At 36.1% G+C, this 22,177-nt stretch overlaps 1 long non-coding RNA gene across 1 annotated transcript; it reads left to right on the top strand.

The window, feature by feature from the left end:
• The first annotated feature begins 6,833 nt into the window (after positions 1-6,833).
• On the top strand, positions 6,834-14,249 carry LOC128247264 (uncharacterized). The gene is made up of 2 exons (XR_008263618.1): positions 6,834-7,051; positions 11,248-14,249. It is a non-coding gene; the product is annotated as an uncharacterized LOC128247264 (long non-coding RNA).
• The last annotated feature ends 7,928 nt before the right edge of the window (positions 14,250-22,177 follow it).

The following is a 22,177-nucleotide window of genomic DNA, read 5'->3' as shown; positions in this document are numbered from 1 at the left end:
GGAATGAGATAGAAGTTGTTTCCTGTTTGTTTACAGTCTTTATTGCACCTGAACATCTGCCACAAACAAAAACTAACTTGCTAGTTAACCTGCCTTTGATGTTGCTGCACCTCTTATGTGTCCTATATATATATATGTATGTGTGTGTGTGTATATGTTTATGTGTTTGTCCCCACCAACATCGCTTGACAACCGATGCTGCTGTGTTTACGTCCCTGTAACTTAGCGGTTCGGCAAAAGAGACCGATAGAATAAGTACTAGGCTTCCAAAGAATAAGTCCTGGGATCGATTTGCTCAACTAAAGGCGGTGCTCCAGCATGGCCACAGTCAAATGACTGAAATAAGTAAAAGAGTAAAGATTATGTGATCTGATGATATTAGGACTCTGTTTATGCATTTTGCATTTGGCCGCTGATGTTCCAGCTCTTTTTGAACTGTGTCAATGAGGGATTGGGCACCTCTCAGGAAGCGAGCTAGCTCTGTGTCATTGTGCTGCATTTTTAGGGCAATGCTTAGTGTGCCTTTTCATTTGCTGACTCAGCCTGACGTCTGACATTATTTATCTGAAAAGTAAGGTAAACAAAAAGGTTAGAAGAAAAAACTGATGTATCCTGTATATGTTTTGTTATTGATATATATATGTGTGTGTGTGTGTGTGTGTATCATCATTAGCTATTTATTGAAGGTCAACGTCGACTGTTCTTGTTCAGAAATCATCTCTGGCAGGCTCACAAGAAGGCTACAAGGCCTGCTCTTGATCTGCAGTGGCAATGACATATGCTGCAGGTATCTGACATAATGGAAAAGTGATGCCTCTCATGTGCTCTTTCATATTCTCTCTGTTGTTTCTCTTCAATAGCTGGAATTACAATCTTCAGTGATTGATATCCTTCATCATGCTGCAGAGCCTTGTCCTGCCAGGTGTCTGGGGAGATGTTGGAGTTCTTCATGTCTCTTCAGTACATCCCTGTATTGTGACCTCTGGCTGCCACAGCTCCTTCTGCCCTGATGCAGTTCAGTGTAGAAAACTGCCTTTGGGAGGCTGCTGCCCTCCATCCTGCAAATATGCCCCACCCAGTGCACCTGTAATGAGGTAATGAGGGCCTCCACACTTACTGTGCCAATGTTGGACCTCTACATGAGGAATGCAATCTTGCCATCTGATATAGAGTGCAGATGATGAAGTGGGACTTGTGTCAAGGCCTTGATGTGCCTGTAGTAATCAATGCATTCTGTGGTGTAAAGAACAGTGAACCATTGGTTTCACACCTATAAAGTGCTTAGCTGTATAGGTGACTTTTCAGACTCAAATCGCCGACTTCCCAAAATCCCTCCTCCCAAAAAGAACTTTCCAAACTGCCCCACCCCAGCAATATCAGAAGGTTAACAGGGAAACTAGATTTTGTGTGTGGAAGGTGCACAGGTACAATTAACACTAAACATGTACAGAAAATAAACGCCATCAAATGCCAGCAGGGTAAAGCTGGAAGTAGTTGATAGCTTCCATTATCTAGGTGACCAAGTCAGTAGCAGAAGTGGATGCTCTGAGAGCATAGCTGCTAGAATAAGAATAGGCTGGGTAAAGTTCAGAGAGCTTCTAACTCTGTTGGTAACAAAGGGCCTTTCCCTCAGAGTGAAAGGCAGATTGTATGATGCCTGTGTGCAAACAGCCATTCTACACTGCAGCGAAACATGGGTTGTGACTGCAGAGAAGGCTTGAAAGAAATGAAGCCAGTATGCTTTGCTGGATGTGTAATGTCAGTGTGTATGTATGACAGGGTGTAAATGTCTTGAGAGAAAAGTCGGGCATAAGAGGCATCAGATGTGGTATGCAAGAAAGACTACTGCGTTGGTATGGTCATGTGATGCGGATGAATGTGGACAGCTGTTTGAAGAAGTGCTAATCTCTAACAGTAGAGGGAAGCTGTGGAAGTGGGAGATCCAGGAAGACATGGGACCAGGTGGTGAAGCATGATCTAAGAATGTTGGGCCTCATAAAGGCTATGACTAGTGACTGAGACCTTTGGCGATATGTCATATTTGAGAAGACCTGTCAAGCTAAGTGAAATATAATTGTGGCCGTTGTTGGTGTCATGTAACTGGCACCTGTGCCAGCGACACGTAAGGAGCACCTTTCAAGCGTTGGGCCTCACAGAGGCAATGACAAGTGACTGAGATCTTTGGCAATATGCTGTGCTTGAGAAGCAGATCCATCAAGCCAAGTGAAATCGTAGTTGTAGCAGATACTGGTGTCATGCAACTGGTACCCATGCCAGTGGCATGTAAAAGCACCTATTACACTCGCAGAGTGGTTGGTGTTAGGATAGGGCATCCAGCTGTAGAAACTATGCTAAATCAGACTGGAGTCTGATGCAGTCCCTCAGTTTACCAACCCTGGTTAAACAGTCCAACCCATGCCAGCATGGACAACGGACGTTAAATGATGATGATGGTGATGATGATACATACACTCACATTAATCAGCTGAAACGTTATATAAGTGATTCACGGGTCGCGGGTTTCATACTTTGCACTTCCTTTACACACACATGTATGTCTATATTTGTACATGTGTGTGTGTGTGTGTGTGTGTGTGTGTGTGTGTGTGTGTGTGTATTAACGTGTTTGTTTTATGAATAAATATACATAAAGACATTCAAACATTAACTGAAAAGAAACACACAATGTAGAGAATAAAGAATTTGAACTAAAAGAAAAATAATCTATATATGGAAGTTACATTTTAATATCTATGTAATACGTGTCTTGATGTCCTTTTAAAAAAAGATTTCTTGGATATGATTTTCGTTAATTTTTCCGAGTTGTTTAGCCCTAAGTCAACTAAGATTGCATTTACTTATGGTCATAGACGTTCCAGCTCTGACCATCGCAATTTTTCCCAAGGAATGGGCATCGTTGCCTACATTTACCAAGATGTTTTTTTTTTCCCCACATTTCAAAATGAAAGGCTTATTTCCTAACAGGTCGAGCTACCACACAGAACTCTCTCGGCTGTATGCATATGGGTAAGTGTCGTCTATTACATCCAAGACCGACCAAAGCCTTGTGAGGGAATTAGGTAGATGGAAACTGAAAAGAGCTTGTATCTATGTATGTATATGAATCTAAGAAAAGATATCCTCTACGTAGACACTGTATCCGCTAGATATAGCAACGAAACTTCTCTCAGAACTTACTGTCTCCTGAATAAAAGTAAGACACATTGGATATTCTAGTTCCGAATGAAATGAGATTGTCATGGCTGGAACTCTTTTGATCAGGGCTAAAATAAGGCTAAACAACTGCGATGCAATATCCTTACAAGTGGAAGAAAATTTAATGTAGGATCATCATTACACTTCACCGCCTGTTCGATGTTCGAAACATCAAAATTATTGTATAAGCTCGGGGTTTTTAATAAATTTTCTTTGAAATATTATTCGAATAAAGGAAATTATTGTTGTCGATTTACTTTATTTCACTCTTGAACTATTTTATTACACTTCTTGCTTTTTATTCGGTTTGTACATCGAGTTCCAATATTCAAGGTTAGATGTAACATTCACAGGCTGTTCGACTTCCAACATGCATATATAATATATGCGTACATCACACACACACACACACGTGTATGTGTGTGTGCGTGTGTCATACGTAAACACATATATATATATATACATCAGTACGTATGTATATATACCTCTCCTCTCTCTCTCTCTCCCTATATATATATATATATATATATAGTCCACAAATGACCGCCAAAGATTCTCAGTATAGAAGACAATTAGTAGTGCTCAAAAGATTCAAACTTAGACTCCAATGTCTTTACAGGTGATCGATTCAACAGGGTAAAGAATAGCTAATAAGAGGGATCAAGTTGAGCGAATGTAGAGGCAAGTTATGCGGATAAACAAATTATATATATCAAATATAATAATTCGATATGAAATACAAAATATGCATATATGTATACATGCAAAACAAGAGAAAGCAAAAAGGTGGAGACTTTCAAACGATAGCTAAATAATCATTCAAAAGAAAGTTAAAAAAAAAATGGAGATATATAATTTAATGACATTTTATTATCTGCAAAAATCAAACATTCCCTTACAGCTGTTTCAATTAAGCCTAATAGATTAAATAGCAATTATTAAAATCATTGTATTAGGCAATATCTCTTCAGAGGCATAAAAGAAAAAAAGATATACTGTTACGTTTTTAAGTGTTGTTTTTTATTCTAAAGTACAACACTAAAAACCTAACAGTATATCTTTTTCTACCCCTCTGAAGAGATTTTGCCTAATATAAGGATTTTAATAATTGCTATTTAATCTATCAGGCTTAATTGAAACAGCTGTAATGTTTGATTTTTGCAGGTAATAAATTTTTATTAAATGTTACATCTCCATTTTCTTACTTTCTTTTGAATGATTATAAACCATGATTTATATATAAAGTGAATCAGAGCCATTGCAAAGGTCCTCAAGGTTTCAGAATGCACCATCAGAAGTGCTGTGCATGAGGACATCTGGTACAAGTCACATGTGAAAGAGAGGGGTCAGATGTGACCAGACAGAGTCATTCAATCCACACAAAGTGGTCACTAAACAAGTTAAAACATCAAGAGGCTGGAACACTTTGGTATTTTTCCAGTGAGAAAAACTTCTATCAGGACCAATAGTCAGGAAGAATAGATGGTTATGCAGAGACTCAAATGAGGTTCCAATGGTCATGTATACTAAGTTCTCAGCAACTATGACAGTTCTGGGAGTAATCAGAAATGAGGAAAATGTCATGCCTCCTCACTTTTTTTCACAGGGCTTAAGAGTCAATGCCACTGTTTACACAGAGGTGTTGGAGAAAGTTGTGAGACTCTGAATAAATGGAGTATGCAACAGAAGACTTCCAACAAGACTTTGCATATCAATCTCCATGATCATGTTCTCCCAGACACATAGCCTCGTAGCTCACCAGATGTCAATCCACAGACTATTATGTATGGGGCATAACCAAGCGAGAGGCCATAACACCATATTATCTCTCTAGTCTGCCATAACCAGCACTATGTCCAAAATTGATAAAGATCATTTGATTTGGGTATATTAACACTTCCAACCCTATATTGAAGCAGTCATTGGTGCCAACAGTGGATTCATTGAGTAGGTATGATAAAATGGTTCTCAAGATTATTTGTACCAATTTGTTTCTGAATACAGCTTTTCTTTGATAAGCTATGTATATTTTTCTAAATTCATACAAATGACACCCACCACCACCACCACCACCAAAAAAACAAAAACTGATCCACCCTGTACATACAATATCATTAATTTAATGATGTATTTTCACCAAAAGTATTCAACAAACATTTGTATGAATCATTATTTAGGGCTATGACATTAGATTCTACACAATGAAATAATGAATCGAAAGAGCCATCTTATGATGCCAGAGATAATGGAAATATGCATGATCTTACCTCATAGCAAGTCTTCTGCAACTGGTATAAAAAGACAGACTCCCTCTATAACCAGCAATTATAAAGTTAGCAGTTATACAGGGTTAGATATAAAAGCTGCCTGGAATGAAAAACATACCAAAAAAACAGACACTTTTATATCCAACCAGATTAAACTATTAAACTCTCTTAAGAGGAAAAACTACCTTGAAGTGCTTAGCAGACTTTCCAGGAGCATACATTCATCATAACAAGACACAGACGTAGGATATATCATAAATAGTTTTGTCAAGGTATATTTTCACCAAACTTGTTTAATAAATGTTCCAATAAATGATGAATTATTTGGAGCTATAACATTAAGTCTAGTGGAGGCGCAATGGCCCAGTGGTTAGGGCAGCGGACTCGCAGTCATAGGATCGTGGTTTCAATTCCCAGACCGGGCGTTGTGAGTGTTTATTGAGCGAAAACACCTAAAGCTCCACGAGGCTCCGGCAGGGGATGGTGGCAAACCCTGCTGTACTCTTTCACCACAACTTTCTCTCACTCTCTCTTCTTGTTTCTGTTGTGCCTGTAATTCAAAGGGTCAGCCTTGTCACACTGTGTCACGCTGAATATCCCCGAGAACTACGTTAAGGGTACACATATCTGTGGAGTGCTCAGCCACTTGCACGTTAATTTCACGAGCAAGCTGTTCCGTTGACCGGATCAACTGGAACCCTCGACGTCGTAAGTGACGGAGTGCCAACAACAACATTAAGTCTATACAGTGAAAGATTACATGGAAAAAGCCAATTTCTGATATACAATATAAAAGAAATATTCCTAATTTAACCTTGTAGCAAATTTTCTACAAGAAAACATTGTTTCAGGAACTACACATATATCCCTCCATAAGTGGCACATAAGACAGAACTGATCCTTGGTCAGCATATCCACTCATACACATATTAATGCTTGCTTTTAATTAAAGTTAAATACAAAACTAGTTCAACATTAAATTATTAAATTGAAGGAGACACCCAATACTTTTCAGTAGAGTGCCATATTTATTTATTTTTAAAGCTGTCAACCCTTTCTTTGTAATGTATGTATGTGAATGTGTGTGTATATGTATGCAATGTATATATGCATGCTCTGACACCACCCACTGGGAGTGAGGATCCCTAGCATTCTTCAAGTAGGGGATACTCTGATGTAAAAACAGTGGTTTCACATGATTACTGGTCATCTTGCTTCAGCCTGTCACTGGGTACTAATCATAGAAACTCAGAAAGTGGTATTTGTGTTGTACAAGCATTTATTACTATAATCCAATGACTTACAGATGTCTCTTTAGGATGACCTCATTTGTCATTCCATCTACTGAAAGTCCTATGGTGATGGAAGAGTAGTGACATGTGCAGACTTAACCAGCTGCAAGTGCACAGTAATTACATCTGTCATCTGTCACCTACGCTTCAAGCCATACAGATCTGAAACAGGAACTGAATAGTCATCTCAGAAATTATGAATGGAAAGTCAGAAATGCTATTGATGACAGAGCACAAGGAGAAGGCAATCATTTGTTAAGTTGGAGCAATGACCAAGTATGTATACATATGTGTATATATGTGTGTGTGGGGAGGAAATGTATGGTGGTGCTTATGTATATTTGTGTGTGTTTTTTGCCTGTGTTTGTCTCTCTCCACCAACTGACAACCAGTGTTGGTATGTTTACATCCCCATCACTTAGCAGTTTGACAAAAGAGACTAATAGAAGTACTAGGCTTAAAAACAAATAAGTACTGGGATTGCTCTATTCAACTAAAATTCTTCAAGCTGGTGCCCCAGCATGGCCTCTCTTTAATGTCTGAAACAAGTAAAAGATAAAAGACAGAAGAGATGGCTGTCCTGGTAAATACAAAACTGTTAAAAATCTTATCCTGTGGTTTGATTCCAAGAATTCTGTGCAGACATCTCAGTTGAAACACATGAAATTTGTGTTCTTGCAAAGCATATGCTGTTCAAGATTTACAGCCATACAGAAGTGTACTGAGAACTAAGCTTTGTACTCTTTGATCTAGGTGGATGTTCTGGGCCGTTTATTTCACCATATACCGTAAATCCTCGAGTATAATCCACATTTTTTTCCCAAAATTTAACAGTCAAAATCCCTAGTGCGTACTATATACGATGTTAAAAATAAAAAAAATATTTTCTAAGCAATGTCCGAGTCTCCTTTTGCTGTCCGGCAATGTTTATTCAGACGCATTTTGTGATGTCAGGCTTGTAACTGATAGTGATAAATATGTAAAGGCAATTTACTTAATATTTATTTTTCACTGACGATATTACTGTTATTTCTTTATTTTCTGCAAAGTGCACAAAAAAGCTACACATTTGCATTATGTTATATATACAATAATAATAAAGGACGTTACCGTATATACGTTTACAAACCAAGGACGTTATATAGACCTCCTTGACTCAAGTTAGAGAAGGGGTGCGTATTATACACAAGGTTTAGGTTTTTCAGAGGCACAGCCCCCTAAAAATCTCCTGTGTGTTATACCCAAGGGCGGACTATACTCGAAGATTTACGGTAGGTGCAGGCATGTCTTTGTGGCAAGGAGTTTGCTGCTCAACCACATGATTCCACTGTGTAGCACCTTGGGCAAGTGTCTTTTACTGGATCAACCAAAGCCTTGTGAGTAGATTTGATAGAAACTGAAAGAAGCCCATCATGTGTGTGTATGTGTTTGAGAAAGAGAGAGTGTATGTGTTTTTTTTTTTTTATCCTTGTCTTGGCATCACGAGATAGTTGTAAAATGATTGTCATTGTCATACAATAGTATCACTTATTTCTGATATTCTGCATCAGGCATGTCTGGCCATCGGGGGAAATATTACCTTGCTTCGAAACAGGTGAGGGTTGGTGACAGGAAGAGCATCTAACCAGAGAAAATCTGCCTCAAATAAACTGTATGTCCATTTTTCCAAGCAAGCATAGAAAAATGGACATTAAATAGTGATGATGATGATGATGATGACGACAACAGCAATGACTACGACAATGACAATGATGATGATGATTTTCTTAGGAAGTGTGGAATTTAAAAGAATGTTTGTATAGATAATAACAATGGCGAATGACATCTTTTCCCCTTTTATTTCCTATATACCAACAGACAATAGGCTCCTTTTGATTTTATAGTAGAATAAACTAAAATAATTACACTGCACTGTTATACAACAATTACATGTGATTTGTGAATACAGGTCCAAATGGGACAGGATTCAGACATATTAAATGGAACCGATCTTAATTTACAACATCAGTCAAGGTGGAGTTTATAAAAATGTGTTTAAAAGAATGTATATGCATAAGTCAACAAGAAAATTTATGTTGCAGAAACAATGTTATGGAAAAGTACACATATAAATATCTTCATGCTTTTTACAATGTCAAATGAATAAAATGTATTTGCTATAGAAAATAAAGATATGTCTGTATTTGTAAAATCAAGATGTTTGTAAACAAACTATAGTGAGCAGCAAGTAGAAAATGTAGATAACATCTGTTTTTAAGTAGAAATAAGGTAATAAATGATTTTTTTTTTCATTCAGACAAGATTGCTTTATGATTTAAAATAACAGATTTTGTCCTGTCATGATTAAGTGCAACTAGTTAAGAGTTAGAGAGTGTGAAATAATACAGCTTAACCTATGGCTATTGGTGCAACTAGACAACTAGGAGAAGCTGAGACAGTCATGTATTTTCTTAAATAGACAAAAATGGCTCCCAGGCAACTAGTCTCTGGGTAAAATAATTCTTGTGACAACAAAGCTAAAATATCTTCTGCAGACATATGATTACAGCCATTTTGTAACCTTCATCATATAGTATTAGTAATTTCAGGATGCAAAATTATAGATACATGTTTACATTAATATGTATGGTCAGCATTATACAGTACAGTTGAATATTCACAAATTGATGCTAATGAAGAAAGTTATCTCATTAGATTCACTGGAACATCATAGATAAATTCATGGTTCAACATTACTTGCATCAATTGGTGAGTATTCAATTGTACTTTATAATGTTAAGCAAACATATTGATGTAAACTTGTACATATAATTTTACATACAGAAATAATGATATTACATGAAAGTTACGAAACAGCTGTAATCATATGGAAGACACATAGAAAAAATAAATCTATATTCATCTCTCACACTTGACTTTACACTTTATGAATGTATGTATGTACGTGTGTGTGTGTATAATTATTTTGATTATTTTGTGCTACTAAAACATAAAAGATGTTAGAACTGTAAGGAGTTTGTAGAATAAACAGGAATTACCATTTGTAGAATAAACAGGATTACATATCCTTTAGAACCAGATATGTAACCTTGCTCACCTTGTGTGGAGGGGGGTGAACTTCATATCTTAAATAGTAACATCAGGCATACGAGTACTTCCCTTTCTCATGAGCTGACCATGCATATGTAACAAGGGGGCCATTTCAGCACATTACAATAGACCAAAAGAACTTGACAGAAAAAATAAAACACCATCAAAAAAACACGAGTAGATAATATTACCATCTTATATAGATTTCCACACAATACACACACACACACAATAAGTTTCATTAATAGCAAAATGCAAACAAGAGAATTTAAACATCAGCACACCTGATAAACATTGACGATTTTATTAGTTACATGATTCCCATGATCCCTGGCTGCCTACCACAAAACACTATCATCCAGTTTGATGAGACGAAGAAAGGTCTTGAAACATTAATGGACAGGACTTAAGAACGTTATTGTTCGAAATTGAACATAAAGGGTTAACATAAAACGAAAAAAAATAAAGGAATAAGGCAACAGGAAAAAAAAATTAAAAAGATGAAACTCGAACACGGTATTGACTTTAATGTGTGTATGTGTAGATAGATATAATGTGTGTGTTTGTATATGATTCCCGATGTAATCGCCCTTAAATGTTTTAAATATATGTAAGTGGAGTTTGACTGTAATGACACAAATTATTATTATAAGCCGAGAAACGTGTACTTTAGTGTTTGTTCGGAGTTGGGAAAATATTTTACTGTTAGTTAGAAGTGACGGCTTAAAAATAATTAATTCTATATGTTACGGAATGATGTCACCTTCTGGGAACCTCCTACCTCAACGAAAAAAAATACCATCACCCTCCTAGAAATAACAGTTACGTCGCCCTCGAAAATGCACTCACACCTCTGCTGTTTAAAACAAACGGGAGAAGGCAGTATTGATTATTTTGGTCCTAGATGCACTAGATTATGTTTGACCGACCATAGTATGGGATGGTCATAACTGGAATACCTTTGACCAAAGGTCTGCTCGATCAGGGTTGACCCGGGGCTAAGCAAGTAGCAACAATTACGACTAGATCGTAAGATAATGGGATTTCTCCATTGTGTTTAAAATCTATGTGCATGTATGTTTACACACGATATATACATATATGTATATCTCTTTCTCTCTCTCTATATATATATGTGTGTGTGTGTTTATATAATATATACATATATTATTATATTATACATACACACACACACACACACAATAAATATAAATATTAATGAATGGTTTTTAAAGTGAGGCAAAAATATTTTTATTAAAACTTAAGTTTGCAGTGTTGTTTACGTTTATTAAACTGTTTTGTAACAAAATAAAGTTTTCTGTAGTTTGAAAAATTTAAGAGTGATTTTTTCGTAATTTATTTTCTTGTTATTATTATTGTAGGAGGAATGCAAGGTGCTATTTCTGTCTTAATAAGTCATGTTGTGGTCTGAAGATTATGACAAAAATGAGTGAACGACGCCATCGTCAAATGAAGAATCCTCCAGCCAAAGAAATGAGAACATATGCGATCGTTCGACATGTTAGACATAGTAGCTAAATTTCCCTCAAACACAGAATGTATTCCAGCGATTACATTAACGATGTGTCTTTTTTGTTTTATTTTTAAGAGTAAGTCGTAAGAAAGGAAGGAAGGGTACATACAATAATGTAGTCTGAAGTATTATATACCTCGGTAAAGAAAAGGTAAAAATTGACCTAATGGTCATTATTGAATGTCTTTGATTACAGGTCAATTCGATGACATGAAGCTTAATAACAAAAAAAAAAACTGAACAGCGAGACAACGAGGTAAGTTTCTGGGCCAGTGGGTCTCAATTAGGAGGAATAGTATTCCCACGGGTAAACATTTACATGGCAAGGGGTAAATATATCATACCTGAAAATTAAGTATTAATTCTGTTAAAACCTTAACAATAAAGTTGTTCCGTCTTCGTTTTCCTATGTCTTTATGCCGGCTGCGCATTTTTTTTTTATATACATTAAAGAAAGGAGGTAAATGGCGAAATACATTAAGCTAAGGGTGAATGACAGAGGAAGGGGTTGAGAATCACTAATTTACCTGTCACTCAACGTGCTAGAAATAACAGCTGAATCCCCTTCCCGAATGAATCTGATTAAAGGGAAGGACACGTAAATAACGCAGTCCTAGATGCACTCATTGTAAGCGATATAGTCACGGTTGGAACGTCTTTGATTATAAATCTGCTAAATCAAGGCCGACCTGCGGTTAAACTGTTATTGTTAATATTTAACAATAACTTTCGTTTTCCGCTTAATTTTTTTTTCTGACAGGTTTTGTCTAGTTTTCACATTAACCGAAATATAGTTAAATGTCGAAGTAGCATTCTAATGTTTTACTCTTAATTATTAAATGCATTATTCATTTTTCTGCTTTTCCATTTTTTTTAGTAAGGAAGGAAAAAAATTGCCCTTGATTAATAATAAGAATTCGTTATTGAACCTTAAAAGACGATAGCTTAATTGAAAATTAACTCAATTATATCTCAATTAAAAAAAAAAAAGGCCTAGTAGAGTCGTCTACAAACTATATATTCAAATTATAAGCTATCGTTCTTAAAATTTTACAAACTCTTATATTAACTTTATATTTTCATCATAACTTTAGCTCAATTATGAAAGTAGCTTTCGTACTGCCGTAGGTGTAGTAGTTATTTAGTGAGAGGGTTTTAAACTATTTCATTCGCACGCATAAGACCTTAGCATATCCAATGAGTCATTTATGCGCGCGAACGCTGTCCACTTATCTACTCGGTTGATGAATAATCAGAACAGAAAGGACATTGAGTACTGAGTTGTTTCTACATTCTTAAATTGTATTTATCTGTGTTCCATACATCTTCAAAAAATATTTGGTAAAAATATCAATAATAAAGATATTGTTTAATTAAAACTGAGGTTTAATTCCCCCCCCCCTTCTTTTTCTCAGCCACAAAATTTCCTCTGGTTAATTTGACCCCCATTTACTTTTTTTTTTTTTCCGTATCGAATATTTCCATCGAACATAGGCTACTACTGTCCAAACACATGCAAAGAGATGCTACGTCTGTCATTTAGTAGGAACAGCGGTTTTGCACTCAGTATCCTAGCACCTCCCTTCCACGAATACAAATCGAACGATGACAAGTACCATGGATGAATATGCTGGCTTCTGTTCTAGAGCCTCATTTACTTATATGTATATTAATTATAATTAAATATTTTAGATCCTTTATAAGTTTTCTAATTTTGTATAAAATCTATAGGGATAATTAAATTCGGTAATTATATGTTTATTCCAACGACATAAACTGATGAAAAGAATATCTAACGTAGTATGCTTTCATGTAGTCGCTCGACTTCGTAGCAATCATTTTCTTCAACTCAATCCCTTCCGCATGGAAAAAGGGACCAGTTACATTACGGAAGTGAAATATTTAACTGCATAGCAAGAAAGAAGAAAGGATAGCCACATAAAATATCGGTCGAACGATAGAAAATTCGACACCACCCACATATATCAACATGTATTACAAAGACAGGACGATTAAGGTTGGAACGTATTTAATCATAGTTTTGTTCAGTCAGAGCTGACTTGAGGTTAAACAACAACATTTGTAGTCTTTAATAAAACGAAGACAGTATATCCAGAGTTCTGGATCTGTACGATTACCCCAGACGATCGACCAACTATCTACAAATGATAGTTCTACATAAGCAGGACAAACCGCGTAGGGGGAGGGTTAACAACAGCTAAGGAAAATCAATTGCTGGATGAGTTATTCGAGGCGTGGTTATTGGTAGGCGAAAACGATGCTTAATAGACTCGAAAGTACTTCTTTGATAAAGATTTTCTGATTAAAATTAAAAGAATAAATCAAATTAATGCTAAGTAGTTTTTTAAATTTTGTATTTATCCTTGGGCTTAAAGTTATGCCATTCATACACAGGTTAGAATTAGTTGCAGAATTTTACTCTCCATCTCCATCACTCATAGAATCGGCATCAATGTATGGTGGAGTGAGGTGTCGGTGTGAAAAGTCTCAATTCTGGGGCAACTTCATGGAATGTCATGAACGAAATGCAGGTCACTTCGATATGCTTACTAAGGTAAATTTAACTTTGAAGTGGACCCTTGAAAAAAAAAAAATCCCTTCAGTTCTGAAGCCTGTGGGATTATCCAGGGATGATGAAAAAAAAAAGCCTGCTAGGCTAGAGATAGATGCTTTATATGGGATGCTACAATGAGTGATTCTTTCATTCACATATTCTAAATGCTGAGATGCTTTTTAGATTTTATATCATCTTCATCTATAATCCACATCTATTCAAATACTAAATATTTGACCGAACTATCGATAATAAAAACAGTATGTAAGACTTGATTTCTTTTCCTATTCATAATACAAATATGTGCTGGGCTGTAAGATTCTTTCCAGTTAATTTGAACCATTTACATTTCTGTATCAAATATTTCCGTCAAATTCTAGTAATTTATGAAATAACAACTATTGCAGGTAAATTACATATTTTTTAAGTCATGGCATTTGAGATATTTGGAGGAGTTTAACCACTAACCACAAAGTTCTTAAGTTTGGTATTTTCTATTGTGTGTGTGTTATCTGACCAAAGTGTGATGTGAAGTATCACAGGCTCACAATAGTGCTTCTGTTGATAAAATGGAAAACCAAAAAAATGAAGTTTCAGATATGTACTTGCCAGGCAAGCGATTTGATCTGAGACCATGTATTTAAACTAAAATGATTGCCGTATGGAAGACACATGTTAGCCATTCGTTAACTTTACTGACAAGGTTAACCTTGTTAGTGACCAGGTTGCAATTCGAGTGAAGAAAATTTTGACACCATATGACATAATAGATGCTTAAGTAACAGCCTTTGTGTGATTTTAAATGGTTAAAATGTTTCTTCCATGCTGCAAAAGGGAGAAAAAAATTCTAAAAATAAAAAATAGGAAAGATAAACTGCATTTATTCTCTGATTATTTATCTCGTTTGTCTATGGACAGAAATAAGTTCCTTTTTGTTATGCACCTTTTGATGTGAAGAATTTTCCAGTGACATGTTAATATTAATGAACAGTTTTTTTTCAGAAACTCCTAATTTGCTACATAGAAGAATTAAATTAAACAGATATCTAATCAACTAGATGTTGTAGCAATGTATCCCATAACCGATATCATTCCACTTGAGATATATATGGAACCCTAGAATTTCAATACAGAGGAATATTCATAAGTAGGTCAATATCTGAAGATGGCATTTCAGAAACAGCAACCAAGGAGTTACAACCTAGGTGAGCCTGGGTTCCTCAGAATGTCAGAAACTAACAGGCTGAAACACTTGCTTCATGAGAGTTCTTCCTCTGAAGATTTCTCCTACTGTCTGCTCACCTTGTAGCAAGTTCCCACTTAAATATTGCGCTAAAATACAATGTTTGTGTTGAAAGTAGATACTTGCCTAAATGAAAGTAAGAAATGGCATTCCTTAGAGTTCAGTTCAACACCTGGCATAAAGCCACCATTCACCACCTTCCCCTTCCAAATACTTGCTTTTAGTAGTGGGGTCTTTTTCCCTTTCCTTTCTCACTGTTCTCTTCTGTCTTGCAAGTTACATGGCAACCTCACAAGTGCTGGTGACATGAAAAATGTACCCAGTGTGTTCTGTGTAGCAGTTAGCATTAGGAAAGGTATCCAGCAATAGAAACCATGCCAAAGATGACATTGCAGCACACAGGTTTGTGTTAAACTGTGTTAAAAATGGACATTAAATGATGATGATGATATACATATAGATAGATAGATAGATAGATAGATATATAAATAGATAGATAGACAGATAAATAGATAGATAGATTAGGTATAGAGTCCATTAGAACCTCGGCACATCAACACATAGGACACCAGATCTTGCTAGGTACCATAACACAGGGGTTTTCAAACTGTGGTTCACGGACCACAGGGGGTCCGCAAGGACAAGACAGGGGGTTCGTAGACAGCAAATACTTTTTATGGGCAATTTGATTTTATATATGTTTTTTAATCGAAATCTTTTAATTGACAATAAACCTATTTGTTAAATGCTGTTAAATAAATAAATGTAAAAATATGTTATTTTAAGCAAATATTTATGTATAAATTTCATAAGCCTTTATAAGGTAAAGCCTGAAATATAAAGGGGTCCGCAAGTCAAAAAGTTTGAAAACCCCTGCCATAACACAGTGAGGTAAAACAACTATGAAGGTATTGTGTTGGTAGGATACTGTAGATATGTAAGTATTAAATCCAATTTAAATTGTAGATCCAACTTAGGGTTGGTTCTAGGTACAACATTGGTATAAAAAGAAGACTAATTAGGTTGAAAATATATGACAGCCATTTCAGTAGAACTTTATTGGTGTATTCATAGATTATATCATAGCATAAATCTACCATCTTCAGGCATAAACAAGTTAGGTAAAACCTTGATGATGACATGTCCAACAAACAATATATGTAGTGAAATGGAGGTAGGGAGCTTAAAGAAATAACTTGAGGGTATCCACGCCATGAATTTGGATGATTAAGTTAAATCATGATGTACTGAATGTCATTCCAAATCATTTTAATCATTCTTAATTTTAAAACATTTACACCTGCGTGAGAGATGGAAAATGTAAATCTAGCAGTAATTGTTAATGACTCTCAAGGAGAAGGGGAGATAATTTCAAGAAGTTAAGAAAAAATTCCATGAGTTAATTTTCATGCTAGGCAAGGAGCAATATGATTTTTGATGCAGGCAATTGACAAACAGCTATGACAACGATTGCTGGTAGTTTTTTTTTTTTGTTTGTTTGTTTGTTTTTCTGCTATACAAAGGGAAATTCCTAAAATTAAGAATTTATTGTTTTTGGCTTTCAGTACATCAGTACACCACCCTTATACTGGAATATATTTTGTGTATGCGTGTGAATGTGTATGTGCATGCTTCAGTGAGTAGAATTATACAGTAGTGTTTCCATTATCTTTTCCTACAAGCCAGGACCATAAAGACATATATTTGAACTGAGCGCTATAAACTAATATATTAATTATATAAAAGTATTGATGTATCTAACTATTGCAGCTATTTATGTCTAACTGCACCGAGTCTCTAAAGGTTAATTGCCTTAGAGGAAAATGCAGTGACAGTCAAAGGACATTAACTAATTTAATGCTCAGCTGGTTATTTGACATTCTGTTAATCCTTCAGGTAATTGTCTGAGTTTTTTGACACCCTAGTGATCCCTCAGCTGGTAGTCTGGCACCATGTTGATTTGTCTGTCATGAACTCTCTGTTGTGTGTGTGTGTGTGTGTGTGTGCGTGTGCGCGCACCCACATGTGCATTTGTGTAAGCCTTGCTTTAAATGTTACTGGTGCAACCTGTTGCATGGTTGGATTCATCATTGTCATCGTGGTTTAACGCCCGCTTTCCATGCTAGCATTGGTTGGACGATTTGACTGAGGACTGGTGGACCAGGAGGCAACACCAGGCTCCAATCTGATTTGGCAGTTTCTACAGCTGGATGCCCTTCCTAACGCCAACCATTCCGAGAGTGTAGTGGGTGCTTTTATGTGCCACCGGCACGAGGGCCAGTCCAGGGGCACTGGCAACGATCTCGCTCGAATGTCTTTTCACATGCTACTGGCACAACGATCAATGGCCACGCTCGAAATGGTGTATTTTATGTGTCACCTGCACAGGAGCCAGTCCATCGGCACTGGCAACGATCTCGCTTGGATGTCTTTTCACGTGCCACTGGCACAAGTGCCAGGAAGGCGACGTTGGATTGTTGGAGACTAATCTGGCTCCCACATTAGGTTAGCCTGGTGAGGTAGGGTGTTGGAAACCCAGCAAGACAATAACAAGACTTGTCAAAAGAATAGATGACCACAACATTGAGTCAATGTTTATCTAGTAACAGTGTGTGTAGTGATATAGAGAAACTGAATATGGTGAACAAGCATGCTGTAAGACCACTTTGAGACAAATATATTCCTAATTATTGTTAGTATATCTGTCTTGAAAAGTAGTGTTGTTTGTTTGTTGGCACTCCGTCACTTACGACATTGAGGGTTCCAGTTGATCTGATCACTCCACAGACACGTGTATCCTTAACGTAGTTCTCGGGGATATTCAGCGTGACACAGTGTGACAAGGCTGACCCTTTGAATTACAGGCACAACAGAAACAGGAAGTAAGAGTGAGAGAAAGTTGTGGTGAAAGAGTACAGCAGGGTTCGCCACCATTCCCTGCTGGAGCCTCGTGGAGCTTTAGGTGTTTTCGTTCAATAAACACTCACAACGCCCAGTCTGGGAATTGAAACTGCGATCCTACGACCGTGAGTCCGCTGCCCTAACCACTGGGCCATTGCGCCTCCACCTTAAAAAGTAGTAGATAGAGCTCTTTAACCATCATGGTGGGGTAACCTAGATGTGCTGCATTGTGAGTAAATCCAGTGAGACTAGTGTTAAAAGAATATACATCATCATTGTGATCATCATCATTTGACATACACTTTTCCATGATTGCATGGGTTGGACAGAATATGTTGAGGCAGATTTTCTGTAGATGGATGCTCTTCCAGGTGCCAACCCTAACCTGTTTCCAAGTAAGGTACCCATGAACAGACAAGTTTCATAAAAGATTGGAGACGAGGGATACTGCTTGCATCATAGTGACATTTGTTTACAAATATCACATGAATTCAAGGTAAGAAGAGAGTAACACATACACGTGTGCACATGCACACACATACACACATGTATACATACATACGTACGTACATACATACATGCATGCAAGTAAGTGGACAAATGAAAGGAAAGATCACTCAGCACATTTAGCAGCCTGCACATGTATTCCTGTCCAACCACATGGTCAAAGAAATTCCTCTTTCTGATGGAATTGGTGTTGCTAAGGAATTGACAATATTCTCTACAATATCAAGTGACCCACCTTGACCTATAGCAGCCTGTCTTCCAGTAACCATCTTGGACTTCTTCATTCAGCATTCCAGAAGCTTGGAGGAGTCAGGCTCCTACTAGGGGCCTGTGAAACTGGATGTTGCACAGAACCAAATCAAACTGTTTTAAACAATACATATATAGATATATATAACTTTGATAGGTTTCGGCCAGTATAGGCCCAGACCATGTCTAACTCAATAGCATCATATATATATATATATATATATATATATATATATATATATATATATATATATATATGTTGCATGTCTCGTTTCTCTGTTTGTTTTTTTCGTTGTTCGAAAAAGTTCGTTTTCTGTTTTCGTTTCTCATTGTGTTTAACGTTTTTTTGTGATGTCCTGTACCCATATATGCATGTATGTATACATATAGATGTAGGTATGTACATATATGTATGGATATATGCATATGTTTATATATTATTTATATTATTGTATATATATATGTGACCGGCTTCTTTCAGTTTTCTTTTACTGAATCCACTGACAAGGATTTGGTTGATCCAAGGCTATAGCAGAAGACACTTTCCAAAAGTGCCATGCAGTGGGATTGAACCTGAGACCATGTGGTTCGGAAGCAAACTTCTTATCACACACTATTTTCATATATCCCAGCAAGTAAGGGATACAACTCCAGACATATTTTAGTATAATTCTGACCTCAAGTGCAAGGTACTTGCCTGTACTTTCTGAAGTTGTGATGAGTAAAATTAATTAGTAAATAAAATAAATGTACAATAAATTGTACATTTATTAGCATGAGAAAATTAATTTATTTGGAAATAAAATAATGAAGAAATACTAAAATATATTAACTACTAAAGTAAGGTGAGAAGCTGATCTATATTCAGTTAAGGAACCTTTGTACTTTTAATGGCTAAATGATCACTGAATCACTAAATCAATCTTCTACATTTTCATAAATATATTAGAATATCATAAATATCTTACCAATCCTAAAGGAATTGAAAGAGACCACCTTCACAAATATCAAATGTAGTGTATCAAATGCTTCAAAGGTAGTGATGTCATATTGGAATTCTGTAGGAAGTTTCTATGCCCAAGAGCAAATATCTGAGATATCAAATATGATTTCAAGTATGATCATACATGAAAGGATTAGAAGAGTCATGCTTTTTTTGGGGGGGGGGAGTTACATAAAGGAACAGAAAAACATAAGTGGATGAATGTAAGAACGTATGTGTACACACATGCATATAGACACACATATATTCATGTAAATATATAATATATACATACAGTATATATAAATTATATATATATATATATAGATATATATATATATATATATATACATACACATGATATATAAATCATTTATATACAGATAGAAATAGATAGATACATATATAAATAGACAGATATACATACAATATACACTAACACACACATAGATAAAGGGATTAGATATACGTACACACACACACACACACATATATACATGTGTGTATGTAATATATTATATATATATATATTGTATATATCTGATAATATGTGTTACACACACACACATATATATATTTAATACATGTTGTATATAAATGTTTTCCCACATAAACCATAAACCTGTACTTTTAGAATTTCCAAGGAAGCTCTAAGATGATACACAAGCAATCAGCTCTGAGTGCTCTGCAATACAGCAGAAACACCTGTAAGCTAACAAAGTTGATTAAATAATTCTTACTCCCTTCACATTTACCTAATTTCATATTATACTTTGCACTTAACTATTGCTTTATTCTGAAGCATGTGTATATTGTGTTGTAAAACTACGTTATTAGTGTTACTATGCCTCAGTAAAATGCAGCGCTAATGTGATAATCAATATTGACCACACAGACTTATTGTATATACACTGTGTGTTTGCCAGTAGGCTGTGGTTTAGCATGGTGGAGGTTACTCTCTCACAGCACTGGGTTTTAAAACACCTGAAAGTCATGGATAGGTGAGACAACTTATCCTAAATCCCATTGCCAACAGTATGCCAAATTGCAGCCTTCCAGTAAACACACAGTAAATATGCATTATATGTGTGTGGTTAATAATGTTTATTACACTAGTGTTGCCGCTATTTCATATTTGAATTTATTCTTATGTATACATTGTCGGGGCATCCCAGCACATAGCTAAGCTTTCCTAAATCTTCAGGCTAGTTCTCCATGGGCTGTAGCCTCTACAAACATCACTCCTTGATATTTGTCGACCTTGTACCATGTGCTCACCCTGTTTGCTTTGTCACAAACTCTCTGTATCCTATTCCAGTTTTTACCTCTGTATCTATGGCAGGTATCACTGGTTTCATTACATATAATGCCATCTTACTCCTTTCTAGCTCCCCTGTATACCCAAATCCTATCTTTCTGATCATATCCAGAGAACTATATGTGATGCATGAAGTTCTGTACATGTTTCCTTGTTTCATAGGGTTTGCATTGGGGGACAACAAAATGAAGGAGTTATTTAATACTAATTCCTGTTATACAACCAGAATGATCACAGATATTCTCCACATATCCAAACTGAGTCTTGAAAACCATCTGCATCAACTTGGTTACATCAGCAAGCTTGATGTTCGACTCCTACGTCAATTGAATTATGCTAACCTAATCCAACAGATTTCCTTTTTGAAGAGAATGGTGACAAAAGATGGAAAATAGATCACTTATAACAATGTGAAGCACAAACAATCATGAGAGAAACAAGGCAAACCACAACAACTTCCAAAGCATAACTTCACCCAAAGAAGATTATGCATTCAATTTGGTGGGATTGGAAGAGTGTTGTCTTTTACGAGCTTCTTCCCATGGACAGAACCATCAATTCAAATGTATTCTGTAATCAGCTGGATGAATTAAACACAACAGTGCTCCACTAGAAGCATCCAGCATTTGCTAATCATAAGGGTTATTATCTTTCACCATGACAATGCCAGACAGCACACTTCTTTGCAGATGGCAGAAGTTACCGGGAGCTTGGCTGGGAAGTTTTGCTGCACCCTCTTTATTCACCCAACCTTCTACCTTCAGATTTTCACCTGTTTCAGTGTCATCAAAAGTCATTGAATGGACAGATGTTCAGCTTTGAAGACGATGTAAAGATTCACCTGCATGAGTTTTTCACCAATTAAGACAGGAAATTCTTCGAGCAGGGAATAATGGATCTGCTTACAAGATACTGAAATGAAACGGTAATTGTATCATTGACTGAATAAATAGTTTTGTGTTTAAAACTTGTCTTATTTTCACTCAAGAAAACTGAACAGACT

The sequence above is a fragment of the Octopus bimaculoides genome, chromosome 3, assembly GCF_001194135.2.
Source record: "Octopus bimaculoides isolate UCB-OBI-ISO-001 chromosome 3, ASM119413v2, whole genome shotgun sequence".
Classification (NCBI taxonomy): Eukaryota; Metazoa; Mollusca; class Cephalopoda; order Octopoda; family Octopodidae; genus Octopus; species Octopus bimaculoides.
This window is presented reverse-complemented; position numbering and strand designations above follow the sequence as displayed.